The sequence below is a fragment of the Lepidothrix coronata genome, unplaced genomic scaffold (assembly GCF_001604755.1).
Source record: "Lepidothrix coronata isolate B3197 unplaced genomic scaffold, Lepidothrix_coronata-1.0 Scaffold58, whole genome shotgun sequence".
Classification (NCBI taxonomy): Eukaryota; Metazoa; Chordata; class Aves; order Passeriformes; family Pipridae; genus Lepidothrix; species Lepidothrix coronata.
In genome coordinates this window covers 1101201-1114718 of record NW_016690238.1, presented here as the reverse complement: position 1 = coordinate 1114718, position 13518 = coordinate 1101201, and the positions used below count along the sequence as shown (strand labels likewise).

Below are 13518 nucleotides of genomic sequence, written 5' to 3'. Positions count from 1 at the left end.
CAGCCCGCTGAGGTCAGCAGGAACAACAACAACAGGAATTTCTGAACAAAAATGGCTTTAGAAACTCCAGAGGCTGTGCTGGAGTGTCCTGTGGGCAGTTCCTCCTTGGCAGATTGTAGAGGGGGAGCTGCAGCTTCAGGTGGCACTTGGGTCCTGCTCCTGGCTCCCGAGGATCCGAGGTTTGCAAAGGGGCACAGAGGGGAAACAAGGAACAAACAAAGCCAAGGAGCACAAGAGAAAAAAAGGCAGATGGCCCATAAGGGCTGTGCTGTGGCTTTTTAAAGAAGGACTTGGGGGATTTAAAAAAGAGAAATTAAAGTCACCTCCTTCATCCTTCTTTTCCCTCCCTTGAAGGCTCTGGAGAGTTACAGGGAGGGAACAAAGGACGGCAACCTCGGCCGGTGACAGAAGGAGGGTTGTGCAGCAAGGCACTGTGCAGAGCTCTCCCAGGCACTGTTTGAAATCCAAACAGCTTCCAGCCCACTGAATGCTTAAGCCATTTTCCTGATCTCTCAGCTGTTCTTCATTGAGAACACAAGCAGGTACTTCAAAGGAAGAAAGCGGAGAGGAAAAATAAACATATAGTAGGAATAACCAAACCTGTGTTTAGAATCTGTGTAACAGCAGGGGAAGCAGGGTATGCACACAGGCTCCTCCACCTTCTCCCTCTCAGTACAGGTGCTCTAAAAGAAAAGGGATTTTTAAAGGGAAATTATATTTACTCTATGAGAAGAGTGTCACAGTTTGGTGAATGATATCACCTGGCTACCTTGGTTAATAGTACCTGATGTATTTTCTGTGAATTCCTCATTGTGGGCATTTTTCCTCTGGGATTTCTTATGTTGACAAGCCCTTCATCAGAGGGGGTACCTGTGTGTGGACATGCATGTGCATAAGTGCAAGATCTCTCTACTGGCCATGTAGAAACTGTTCAGGTATCACAGATTAAGTTGGTCTAAGCATAAAACATCTCATATCTGATGGAAATAGATCAGAAAGAACAGAGGGAAATAACTAGAAAATACAGGAATGGGTTAAAAAAGCCATTTGGGGTCCAATCCTTATCTACTCTAAATTCACATGGACTCTGTGAGGTAATATTTAAGCCATCTACTCCCACGCCAAGTTACAGCAGCTCCTTCCAAACATCCCAGACAGTGCAGAGAACCAAGAATAAAAACAAGATAACACAGCGATAGCAGAAATAAGCCGAGCGTGTCCTCTGACCACGTGCCCATGAGCCACGTGGGGCAGACACAGTGTCAGCAGTTGAGCAACACGGTGAGAGAGTAGATCTGGACAGATGAGATCCACTTCACTTTCTCTTTCATTTATACCTGACCAAGAAGGGGGAAGGAGCCAGAGCTCTTGTCCCGATGTTCTGTCAAAAATGAAATGAGGTTACTGGTCTCCTGCAAGCGCCGATGAACATCAATCACAAAATCCTCATCGAGGCACAAAACACAGTCCCTCGGTGTTATTAGACAGCAAGAATTAGAAGTTTATCAAGCTGGAAAGAGCAGATCCTCGAGGGAGAATGGATTTCATAAGCAAGCAGCAAATCCTCCTCCAGGCACCTCAGTGCGACTTGCGAGGCAGCGAGAAAATGAAAAGAGCTCCTGCCTAGAGAGAAACACCCAGGGAGTGCTCCCAGCAGGCACCTCAGCAAAGGCCCTCGGCGGGATTGGGTGTCAATCCTTCCTCGCCTCTTCCTGCTTTCCCGAAGCAAAGGGGGAAAAAAGACAGGGGAAACAAAACAGAGAATGATATTTGCATTGCTGCTTATTTTTGCCCTGCAAAACAAATCTGTATGTGCTGGAGAAAAGGTTTCCACGGGCTTGTCACAAAACCTCTGCAGTTGGGTATGTCAGTCCTGGCTCAGGACAGGCTGGAGGCAGGAATATCAGCCTGACACATCACACAGAGGTGCATCCCCAGAGCTCTCCAAGGACCCAGGGCTGGAACAGCTGCTGCTGAAGGTCAGCAGAGGCAAAACTCAACTGCATTTCACTCTGGTAATCCCAATTTGGATATTGGAACCTGACCATGGGGAATGAAAACAGGACTGAAGCATTTCTTTATTCCAAGCCTTCCTGGCTGCCTCGGAGCGAGTCCCACTCCTGGAACAACCAACGACAGAGGGACGCAGAGCAATGAGGGGTTTGCCCCAGCTCCTCGCCAGTGGTGCTGGAAATCCTTGTATTCCCAGTCCCAGAGACCACTATCATGCCCTAAAATGTCCAAGTGCACGGAGAGAGGGGACAGGTCAGGGTTGGGACCACTGAATGCGGGAGACTTGGGGATGAGCTGCACCATCACCAACTGCACCCCTAGTCACCAGGGCCCTCTCCAAGTCCCCATGTCCTGCTTAGATGCTCAGGAGGCAGACGTTTAAAACTGCCACCCAGAAGATGTGCTTCCCTGCCACTGTTCACATGCTGACACCCCTTACACATCCACTTTGGAAATAAATATTTCCATTTTTATTAAATAACCCACAGCATCGACGGGCAGGGGTGAGCACAGCCCTCCAGGCCAGAGCTGATGGGCACAGGCACCTTCCAATATGCTGCTGGAACGAAGGCAGCAGGGGAACACAACGTTTTGTTTAATGAAAAAAAGCCCTGCTTCGAGCTTCTGAAGGGTTATTATAAGCTGTGGTGTGATGGAACTCGAGACATAAGTCTCTTTATATTTAATAATACATGTTATCGATCTTTTCCTGCGGAGAAACTTCAATGAACACCTTTTTTTTTTGTTTAAATCTTTTGTTGCGGATATTGATTATTCACTGAAAATCTAAGCCCCAAAGATGTGGCCAAATGATTTGACAAAAAAAACCCCTCTGATTTCTGCACCAAAGCAGACGTTTCCAAGCGGGGACAACCCTTTTGCTGTGCAGGATCACAGCGCTGACGGTGAGTTTATAATTAGCCCATACAAATGCATATGCAAATGCACATAACTGCATTTCAGAGGGAACTGCTCAGCCCCTAAAGCAAAAATGCAGCTACAATGGGAGCTAGAGAAATGCAGCAAGTATTCTGATCTTAGCAGATCATTAAAGCAGATTAATCAAACTTAATTTATTACCCAGGTTCCCAAACTGCCCACAAAGAGGCTCCCACAACAGCCCACTTGAAGGGCTGTGACATCCAAGCCCCGTCTGCTGAGGAGGCACCACTCCCTTTACTATCAAATCGCTTTCTCACAGAGAAGATCCACCAGCCAATGACTCAAACACCTGTGCTTTTATACCTGATGCAACATGAAGGTGCCATCGTTTAAAACACGTACTTATGCTTCTTTAAAATGCCAGATCCCCTCCTGCGTCCTGGCTGTACCGCAGGTCTGATGGGATTTATTCTCCGAGCCGGAGGGGGTGGTGAAGCAGATCAGAAGACGGGGATTGAGATGCACGTGAGACAGAAGGAGGCAAAGAGAGAGAAAGGAAAGAAGACAGATCAATTAAGGATCTGATCCCGGTGAGGAAACAAGCCCAAATATGTCCCTAAAGTTCCCGCCGCCGGCCCACAGGCGTTAGCAATGGCAAAGGGAGGGACGCGGTGCTCTGTGGCAGGAGCCCAGCCCCTGTTACAGGGCCGGGGCACAAATCCCCAGATTACAATAAGGCAGCTTGAAGGTGACAGATTCCATTGTTGAAGGTGATAAAATTCCACGTGCGCGCTGCAAAACAAGGGCTGGAGCTGAGCCCGCGGACAGGGAGGCAGCGCCCCGGGCAGCGCGGTGGGAGGGTTCTCCTGCTCGCCTCGCCCTGGAAATCACTGGAGACGCGCCCGGGTGCCCGAGGTGGGTGACAGGTTTGCTCTTGCCTGACACGGCGCAGGAGAGCCGCTGTTTGGGAGCAGAGCCTCTGTGTTCCCACTCGTGCCGTGGGATGTGGCAGCGATGCCGGAGAGCGGCGATTCCTGGGAAGGGGATAACAGCACAGGGCACAGGGCAGGAGAGGTGAGGGAGAGCCAGGCAGGATCCTGCAGGATGCACGCGAGCAAATTGCTCACTGCACCTTCTCCTGCTCATGTTTTGTTAGAGTGCTCTCCCTCAGCTCCCTCAGATCTCCCATGGGGGTCACACCAGCACGGGCCCATCATGAACGAGCTGTCCCAAAAGCTTCAGGCTTTGTTTTCCAAAAGAACCCCCAAGGCTGTTACACAGAGAAAACACGGATCGAGCAAAAGGCTGACCTTCACTGTCCTTCACTCTTTGTGCCCACTTTGCTGCAGAGGCTCTGTGGAAGGGCTCGGCAAGGACAGGTACTGACTCCTGGTCACACAGAGGGGCAGCTTGGTCTGCCCCAACCAGGCTGCTTGAAATGCAGGAAAGACTCAGCAACAGGGACGTGAAAACAACAGGAAAATCAAAGCTTGAGACTAAAGGAGCAATTAGACGAGCCTCGGAATACATTTGAGTCAAATCAATCCATACAAGAATTTCAGTCACGGTGTGTTGGTGCCCACACTACTCCCTCCCTCCCTTCCTCCTCCTCCCCCCAACCCAGGCTCAGATCCAGCCTCTCTGTCTGCTTCATCAGAATATGCACGAAGTGCAGTGACAACACGTCTCCTAAGATGCTTTATCAGTTTTGCAAAGTCCCAGTTCATCCTCCTCTTGTGGATCCATTTACATATTGATGTATTTATTCCCCTCTCTCCAGGCAGGCCCCATGAGATTAAAATATTTTATTTACAAAGACATTGGGGTTGCAGCTCCTAACAATTAATTCAGCAGGATGGAACTTTGCCTGTGCTCTCAGATTGATGTGTGATCAGAGTGATCGGCCCCGTCAGCGATTCGGGCTCAGCCGGGGCAGGACTGGCTACACCCCATCCCTACAAACCAGTCAATAGCAAAATGAATTGGGGTGGTGGGAGGACCAATATGCAGAAGGGAAAGATAATGAGGCAGCAGAAGGAGTGATGGATAAAACCTGGAGGAGAAACTTTGCCAAGAGGGCTCACCTTCAAAGGCTGGTGCTTCAGAGTGGTTTGTGCCTCGTGGGGACTCGCAGGCTCTCGGGAGCTGCCCCTGCTCCATCTCACCCATCCAAGTGAGGTGCACGAGGCTGCAGCACGTGTTCCCGCTGGATTCTCTGCCTCCCACTGGGTGGAACTGGTCCATCAGAGCGCTTCAGGCTCCCTGAAACACAAGAGCTGAAAAGTCACCTGCCTGTTCAGCCCAGTATAAATCTGGCACACTATTGCCTCTCCCTAACAGCAACCTCGTGCGGCGCCGCCGTTCTTCCCAGCGTCTCTGACATTTCAAAATTATATTTAGAGACCTGGATGGGAATTTAGTCCTGAAGTTTTCTGCTGCACACTGTCATATAAATATTCCGCCCCGCCGGCCGTTGGGTCTGTCGGTGCGGAGCGAGCCCGCGCCGGTGCCTCTAATTAACGGGCTGAGGCAGCCCAAGGAAGGGCACCAAACACTGGTGGAACCCTCTTAAAAGTCAGCACGTGTCTCCCTATTAATTCTCACCCTGATCTTTTGCATGGCACTATCGCCAGGCTAATTAATCACCGGTGCAAGCTCCAGCATTAATTGGAACAATGAATCATTTTTTTTGTCTGTTCCTGGCCACTTTCAGCCTATAGGAATGTGGGTACTGCCGTTCCTGTAATAATTATTATAAATATAAAGCAGCAGCACACACTGCATTTGGTAGGCATTAAAAAAGACGTGGTATTTGGCCTGGAGCATTAACAATCTGGTGCGTGTTCAGGGGAGTGATGGATGCAGCTCTCTGACAGTCTGGAAATGTGCTCCCTGAATCACCTTAATTCAGGACACTTCATGAAGGTGTTGGGAAAGCAAAGGTTTTAGGAATCCAGTGTCTGGATCAACAGGCTTTGGCAGGTCTTGACCACTCGTGGCTTGTTGGGACTTCCAAAGTGCCCAGGGATGGGAACACGTCTCCGGGTACTGCACGAGGGGGAGGAAAAGCTGCTGACAGTGCTGCTCTCAGAGATCAGATTATAAATGTCTGAAGTGACTCAGGTGCATCCTGTGCCCTGCCCAGAGCAGCACCTCCATGCACAGTGCCTGGCTGGGATGTGGGAATGACGGGCTCAGTACACGGTCAGGGCTCAGTCTCCGTGTCAGGCTGGACACTCCAGAAGAGGCTTCAGGTGCTGGGGAAGACAAAGCCACAGAGAACAAAACAGAGCTTTTTAGGGAGGAAACAAAAGCTAAAATGTGAACAGCTATAAACCCCCAGTCTGTCACCCAAAGGACAGTAAATATTCCCTTTCCTTGCCAGCCAGGGGGCTGGGGAGGAGAAGTGGCTGAAGGAGAGCTCAAGGTGAGGCCCGTTATTTACTGCAGCTGATGAATAAGCAAACCAACCCCCACACGGTGTTTGCCTACAGGACAGGAAAAGCTCCCGAGTGTTCAGCAGGCTGGTTACTTTTCCCCTCCTGGGGTGTGTTTTACATCCTCTTCCAGCAAGACACCGTACCACCATTAATTGTTCACACACACAAAACACATGGAATTCTCCTTTACCTCCACTCAGACCCAGCAGACCAAGTGGGGGAGGGCTGGAAAAGTCACTTACCAAGACAGAGGTGGGGAAAATAATGTAAAAAAAGATCCAAAAGGATTTGTGTTGGGTTTTAAAAAAACGTAATACACTTCTCTGCGCCAGTGTAAAAGCACAGGCTTGTTTGAAGTTCCAAGGGAAGGCGGGAGCACGGGGCAGGAATTGGCAGGCTCTGATCTGGCTGCTTTTCCTTATTATGAGAAAATACACTCTGGTCTCCTTGTGCAAGGGTATGAATTCTTCATCTCATATTGTGTTTGCACAGAAGCGTGAAATACATCCTGAGCACGGGTCCCGTCCCCAGCGCACAATGCGAGAACAACGAGGGCACTGAGAGCGGGGACGCTGCTCTTGCAGGGCCCGGGCTCTGCACGGCATTCACCGCATCCACGGGGCTCAGGGGGAAAACCCGAGGCACGTACTTCCTCCCTGAGGCTCGGGGGCCCTGGGCTGCGAGCTGTGTCCCTGTGGGAAGCTCCCGCCTTCCCCTCTGTAAATGTTCCCCCCGCTGCCGCTGAATCACCAAATAATCGGGAGACCCGTGGGAAGGGAATTAAAGGGTGGTTATCACGCTGCCGTGTTCTGCTCACTTTATTTGTTTTAAATGACCATGAAAGCAAAGCGGGGAGAAAGAAAACACACAAGTGGAAACTTAATTGAGCTGCTGAAATGTCTTTAAAGGAGCATTATGGGCTGGATTGCGGTGCCTCGGCTCGCACTGGTGGCATTTGCTCACATGAGTGGGCAGCTGATGAGGCAGTTCAGGGGGACCCTTTCTCTAAGAGAGCTGTACCTCTCACTGCGGGTCTGGAGCACAGAACAAGCAATGACACCCAGCTCTGGGGTGCCTGCACATCCCAAAAATGGGCAGGATGGGACCAGTCTCCCAGCACCCGGCGTCGTGTTGGGCTACAAGGGTCTGAATCCTTGTTTCGTGGCAGGGTTTGCTACTCCCAGGGGAATAGCCAAGACCATGCTGGGGTACAGCTTTTCCAATGGAGTGCCAAAGACTATCTGCCCTGGCTACATCTCCCCCAGAAGCTCCACTTCTGGGCAGGAGGAAGGGGGAGCCTGCTCTACTCCGAAGGCTCCTCAGGCACAAGGTGACAAAACCAGCAGAAGCCACAAAGTGGCCTTGGTTAGATGGTGTCTCAGTGTGGAGGCTTGGGAAGGGCTCACAGAGGGGCCAAAGAGCCCACAGAGGATCTGTGGGCAGGAGAGCACTCACAGAGCTGGGCAGCAGCTGGAACAGGACAGGAGAGCGACCAGAGGGACAGGATTGCCACAGGAACAGGAGGGAACTTCCCCTGGAGGTGGGCAGCAAAACCAGACCAAAATGTGGGGAGAAGATCCTGGCAGAGAAGGGGGAGGAACTGCCCTGACCAACTGGCTGGAGCTGGAATGTAGGAGAAGGGGAGCAAAGGAAAGCCAAGATGTGGAAGGGCAGGTACCACAGCTGAGCACAAACCAAGCCACCCACACCCACGGGAGCAGTCAGGGTGGGACCATGTGGGAAAAGGGGGCTCAAGAGATCCAGTGTGGGAGCCCAGGGATCTGACAGGGAACCTGCTGGACCTGCTGGAGCAGCCACAACTCGTGCTAATCTCTGAATGGAACAGAAATTGCCTCTGGCTTGTTACACCCGATTTTATTATGAGTTCAATGTGCACTGAAGTAAAAAAAATGGGTCCCTCTCTAGTCAATCTTCTGCTGGATCTTAAAATCCTCTGACTTGCAGGAAACTATCAAAAATCCCTGTATTTTCATGTCTAAGTTCTGAGTCCTGTGCAAATGCAAACAAAGGCAAAGGGGAGAAGGGAGAGCTGAGCTCCTCTGCCCTGCCATGTGCATCCCTCTGACACTGGCCAGGCCCTGCACAAAGCAATGGATCAGCTCCTTTCTGATCCCTTTGTCCAGTCTCTTCCCCATTCATGGGCTGGCTCCAGCCCGGGAGCAGTTTTTAGGATGCCCTGGCTCCTGCAGTTCCTCCTGCCCCTGTTTCCATACTGATGTTTCCTCAGGTGCCTTCCAAGCCCAGGAAATCCCTCCCACAAGCCTGGTGTTCTGAACTCCAGGCAGACAGCAAGGGTGAGGTGAGGGTACACATCCCACTTTGGCTGGGAAGATAATTAAAAGGGCAGTCAGGGATGGGAAGGGGGATGGAGACCTTCCTCTGCACCTCCTGCTCCGCTGGCTCTCACTAGGTCAGCACTTTCTGGGAATTGCTGCGTTGCCAGATGTTGATTGGGCATCTGACAGGAGATGAATAAAGCCAATAAAGCTCTTATTTCTGGCTATAAAAACAATAATGAAAAGCAGACAGGGATGGGGGATAGGCTGCCCAAGGCTTTCCCAGGCCACACTGAGCTGAGTGTAGCAGGAGCTGCCTTCCCTAATTTCCTCCTGCCTGTAAGCCATGAGCAATAGCCCCGAAATGAAGCAGTTGGATGATATTGTGTAGAGTCAGAATTCCTTGATTCCTGTCAAAGGGACTCTCTTTTGTTTATTTTGCATGGCCTTTTCCCACTGGCAGTGCCAAGCTCCCCAGCCAACCCCACCGTGAGATCAGGACTCGAGGCCCAGGCTCTGCAAACCAGAGCAGCTCCTGTGTCTCCGTGAAGGCCAAGTCACCTCCTGCTCATAATGACTGTTCTGCCTCCAGCTCTGCACGAGGGAGCTCCTGTTCCTGTGCCAAAGGCTGCCCTGCTTCCCGGGCCTCTCTCCCAGAGGCACAGACGTGCCCATGCTTTCAGCTCCTGTGCAGCTAAAGACCAAGTTCTGAATATCAACCACTTCCTTCGCGCTCTGCTGTACCAGCCTGGGGATATTTGGCCAGATCTGAGATTTTGGGATGCATTTCTGCATAGAGATTTGCTACACAGCTGCTGGCACAAGAGCTGTCCTTGTCCTGACCACCAACAGCGACACCTCTCCTCTTGGGAAGCGCTGCAAAAGGGGCAGATCACAGAATCCTAGAACCACAAAATCATAGAATCCCAGAATCTCAGACTGGTTTGGGTTGGAAAGGACCTTAAGCTCATCTTGTTCCACCCCCTGCCATGGGCAGAGACACCTTCCACTAGCCCAGGTTGCTCCGAGTCCCATCCAACCTGGCCTTGGACACCTCCAGGGATGGGGCAGCCACAGCTTCTCTGGGCAACCTGTGCCAGGGCCTCACCACCCTCACAACCAAGAACTTCTTCCCCATATCCCACCTAAACCTCTGCCAGTGTGAAGCCAGATCCTACAACACCCACACTTCCCAAAGCCTGGGATTTGGAGGGTGAAGGGGATATTTATAAACAATTCCCTGGGTTTGTAACCTCATAACCTGTGATCTAAATGAGCTCCTGGGCTGCACCCTTTAGAGGTCCTAAACAACCCATAAAAAGGGTTGTTGGTGGCAAAGGTATCGTTTGTGGCAATCTTCCTGCCCCACTGGTGCCTGCACTGCTGTGCTGGGAATGCACTGACCTGTGCACACCTGGACTGGCTCTGGATAAGCCTGCAGATCCACCTCACTGCATGGCAATCAGAGCAGCCCTGCTCCCTGCTGGGTTCAGTGCCAGGTTGGCAACTGAAAAGAAACATCCCAAATGTGCATTAAGAGTTTTTGAGGTGGGCACCCCCACAAGGACAGTGTCCAGCCTGGCTGTCACACGATGGCATGAGGCAAAGGTCCACGACTGTGGTGAGCTGCAGCCCAGATCAGCTCCCAGGCACCTCCTAAAGCCAGGAACAGGAGCTCTTCTGAAACAACACCACCTTCAGCCCAGAAACTGCTGCAATCCACATGGGAAACCCTTCTGCTGGACCTTGGGAGGCCAAGGAGTTAGTTCCTGATCCAAAAACCAATGAGCTGCCTCCACCCCACAGGGCATGACCCGGTTACACTTGTGCAAACACCTGGCACCAGCAGTGACACACACACACCTATGCATTTAACACCTCTGGCTTCCCAAACCTTAACCTCAGTTGCCAGCATTATGGGCTGGGAATATATATTTAAGGTGGAAAGCATTCCTGGAAACTGGCTGTTCTTCAAAGGCATATTTACTGGATGTTCCAATAGCCACAACTCAATAAACATACAGCAATATTACACTGGGTAAAAATGCCTGGGATAAAAGGAGAGAGAAACTCTCAGTACCGTTCTCTTCAATATTTTTATCAATGATCTAAATGACTCTGTATAAATCCTTGTTGTGGGGAGGTTTGCAGATGCCAACAAGATTGGTGGGAGGGGAACAAGAAGAAGGACTGGACTATCAATACACTGGGATCTGACATGACTGAGACTTGGCCACATGCCAGTGAAACATGATTTAAAAAGTCAAATGCAAGGTAAGACATCTGAAACCAGAAATGCAGGTTACACTCACAGGATGCTGCCTCAGAAAGGAATTGTTTGGAAAAGAACTTGGAAAACATCACAGGGATCTGCTGTAGCCCTAAAGCTGCCACAAAGGGGGGACTCTGATCCCTGGGTGTTTAGAAGGGACAATGGATGATCCCTTCTGGCACACAGCTCCAACAACCTGCTGGAAGGCCACATTCAGGCTGAGTTCTTTCCTTCATGGAGAAAGAGAAAACACAGGAGCAGCTCTGCAAAGCTGGGGAATGGAGGCTGTCCTGTGGCTCCTGAAGGAGCCCAAGGCTGTTGGCTTGTCCAGGATGTGACTGAGGCAGGATCTGGTCACTGCTACAGGCACTGATACGGGGGATGGCAATTGCTGGAGAGGGCTTTGGGGAACAATGATTGCACATTTAACCTTGAAGCAAAAACCTGACAGAAACAGCTGTGCAGGCTGAGCAGCACTGGAAGAGTCTGCCAGGGAGCCAAGTGAAATGATGGGGTTTGGTGTTTTCCAGAAGGTGCTCTTTAACTCACCTTCCGGAAAAATGATACAAGTGGTTGGTTAGACTACGTGTGGCTGTAGGAATCCCTGGATTGCTAGACTGGAGTCTAGTCCTTGCACAGATTGTTTGGAGCAGGCATCTCTTTGTACCTGAAGGAATGGAGGAAGTGCTGTGGAACGGCTCGGGCACTCCTGAAAGATTTTTCCTGGCTGCCTCGAACTCTGCCCGATGCTCGATGCTCGGGGGATATTTCTGCCTAAGCCTCACTTACTGTAAGTTATATGACTGTCTCTTCCCAAATTAAGCAAACACAGATTCCCTCCTGCCGAGCTGAAAATCTCAGTATCAGTTTCTCCAGTCCTCACCAAATCCTCACCAGTCTGGCTCTGGAGAAAATGCATAAAGAACCCCCGTCTGCTCCGAGTTCCGGCTGGGGAGCTGCACGGATATCAGCGAGGTTTCAGGGTGTAACAGAGCAGAAACCAGCTCAGCATGCTCATCTTCTCAAGCTAAGTCTGTCCTTCTGTTTGGATAGATTAGCTCTTCCCTGCATTTCCCCCTGCTCAGGGATGCCAGCCTGGCCCCGGCAGCCGAGAGCCGCGAACAGCGGGAGGCCCCGCTTCATCCAGCACCAACTCCCACATCTCCAACAGTGCCGCCTTTTGTTCTCCTGGTTCCTGTCTGATCTCTTCAGCCCTGTCTTACATTCCTCCTTCAGGGCCCCCTCCGAAAGTTACTCCACAAAACAGGATCCTGCTTTTCTATTTCAAACCCCGGCCTGGCATCTGAGCAAAAATAAGCAGGGATCAATCATCGCCCCGACACACAGGGGTCCCTTTTCCACCTCTCCCTTGGCTTTTGGAAGATGAACTGTCACAATTCATCTGCTGCTTGGATATGCAGGGAACTCACGGACTCGGGCAGTGGGATACAAGGGGTGTATTTCCTGGATGAAAAATGAATGTATTGAAGAGAATAAACTGAAGGAGCTGATCTTACCTGTTCACCTCCCTGCCAAGCCAAGCTGGGCACTCGTGAAACAGCTGCTGGGTGAACTCCACTCCTCACCGCCCTCACTCGACGCGGTCCCACACAGCACAGCAGCTCTTGGCTCCTAAATTCCAAGTCATCAGTGGCAACTTTTCCACTTGCAGACTGGATCCTGGGTGGAGTACCAGGTGCAAGTGCTCTCAGCAGGTTCCAAGTCTGCCCAGACAGTGCCATCCCTTCCCTCGGGAGCTGCAGCGATGCTAATCATGGAACAAGCAACTTCCTGACTGCATAGTATTGCTTCCCTGGAACAACAGCATTTCAGAGTGAATGTGTTATCAAAACAATACACCAGGCTGTGCATGCTCAGATTAACTTTCACCTGCTGTTTGCAGCGCTGAGAGGCTGCTCTGGCCAGCTCCCTGACCCCTCTGTGCCTGTGTCGGTGTTTGGTTCAGTCTGGAGCCCCTTGGGGTGACTCTCCTGACCTTCCCTCTACTGCAATCACATCCAGGCTGCAGAACTGGATTCCTTTCAGCCATGAGATGAGCTCCAGAGACCCACACAACACACCCAGCTGCTACTGAATGCTCCAAGACACGGGGCCAGACCAGACCTAACCCAAGGAATTCCCCCCAGAACACACACAGTGGACCAGCACCAAACGTTTCACTCCCCAGATCTGTTCCTGTCACACCTCACTGCTTCCTCGTGCAGGTGTGAGCTCTAGGAAGCCTCTCTGCACCTGCCTGTCTCTCTGCAGAATCCCATGGTGTTTCCCAGACAGCTTGCACAACCCAATTAGCTAAATTTTCCCCCATTCCACTCCATTCTGGTTTAGCTAAACAAGATTCCCTCTATCCAGAGGTGGAAGGTTGTAGGCTTGGAGCTCACAGCTTACCCACAGTTGCCCAGAGAAGCTGTGGCTTCCCCATCCCTTGGAAGCGTCCAAGGCCAGGTTGGATGGGGATTGGAGCGACCTGGGATAGTGGAAGGTGTCCCTGCCCATGGAAGGGGGTGGAACAAGATAGTCTTTTAGGTCCCTCCAACCCAAAACATTCTGGGATTCCATGATTACCCTGTTGCCTGGGAGCTTTCAGAGGTCC

General features: G+C 51.2%; 1 long non-coding RNA gene across 9 annotated transcripts in view; it reads right to left on the bottom strand.

Moving 5' to 3' along the window:
• Positions 1 to 4344, bottom strand: part of LOC108498400 — a 27820-nt gene extending 23476 nt beyond the window's left edge. For 7 of the 9 annotated variants that reach the window (XR_001875159.1, XR_001875167.1, XR_001875164.1 and 4 more), the window contains exons 1-3: positions 3259 to 4344; positions 785 to 870; positions 601 to 683 (exon numbers count right to left, since the gene is read on the bottom strand). This is a non-coding gene — a long non-coding RNA (uncharacterized LOC108498400). Of the gene's footprint in view, positions 1 to 600; positions 684 to 784; positions 871 to 1337; positions 1439 to 3258 lie in introns of those variants that run through there. The other 2 variants (XR_001875161.1, XR_001875163.1) reach the window with 2 other exon arrangements.
• Positions 4345 to 13518: the final 9174 nt, after the last annotated feature.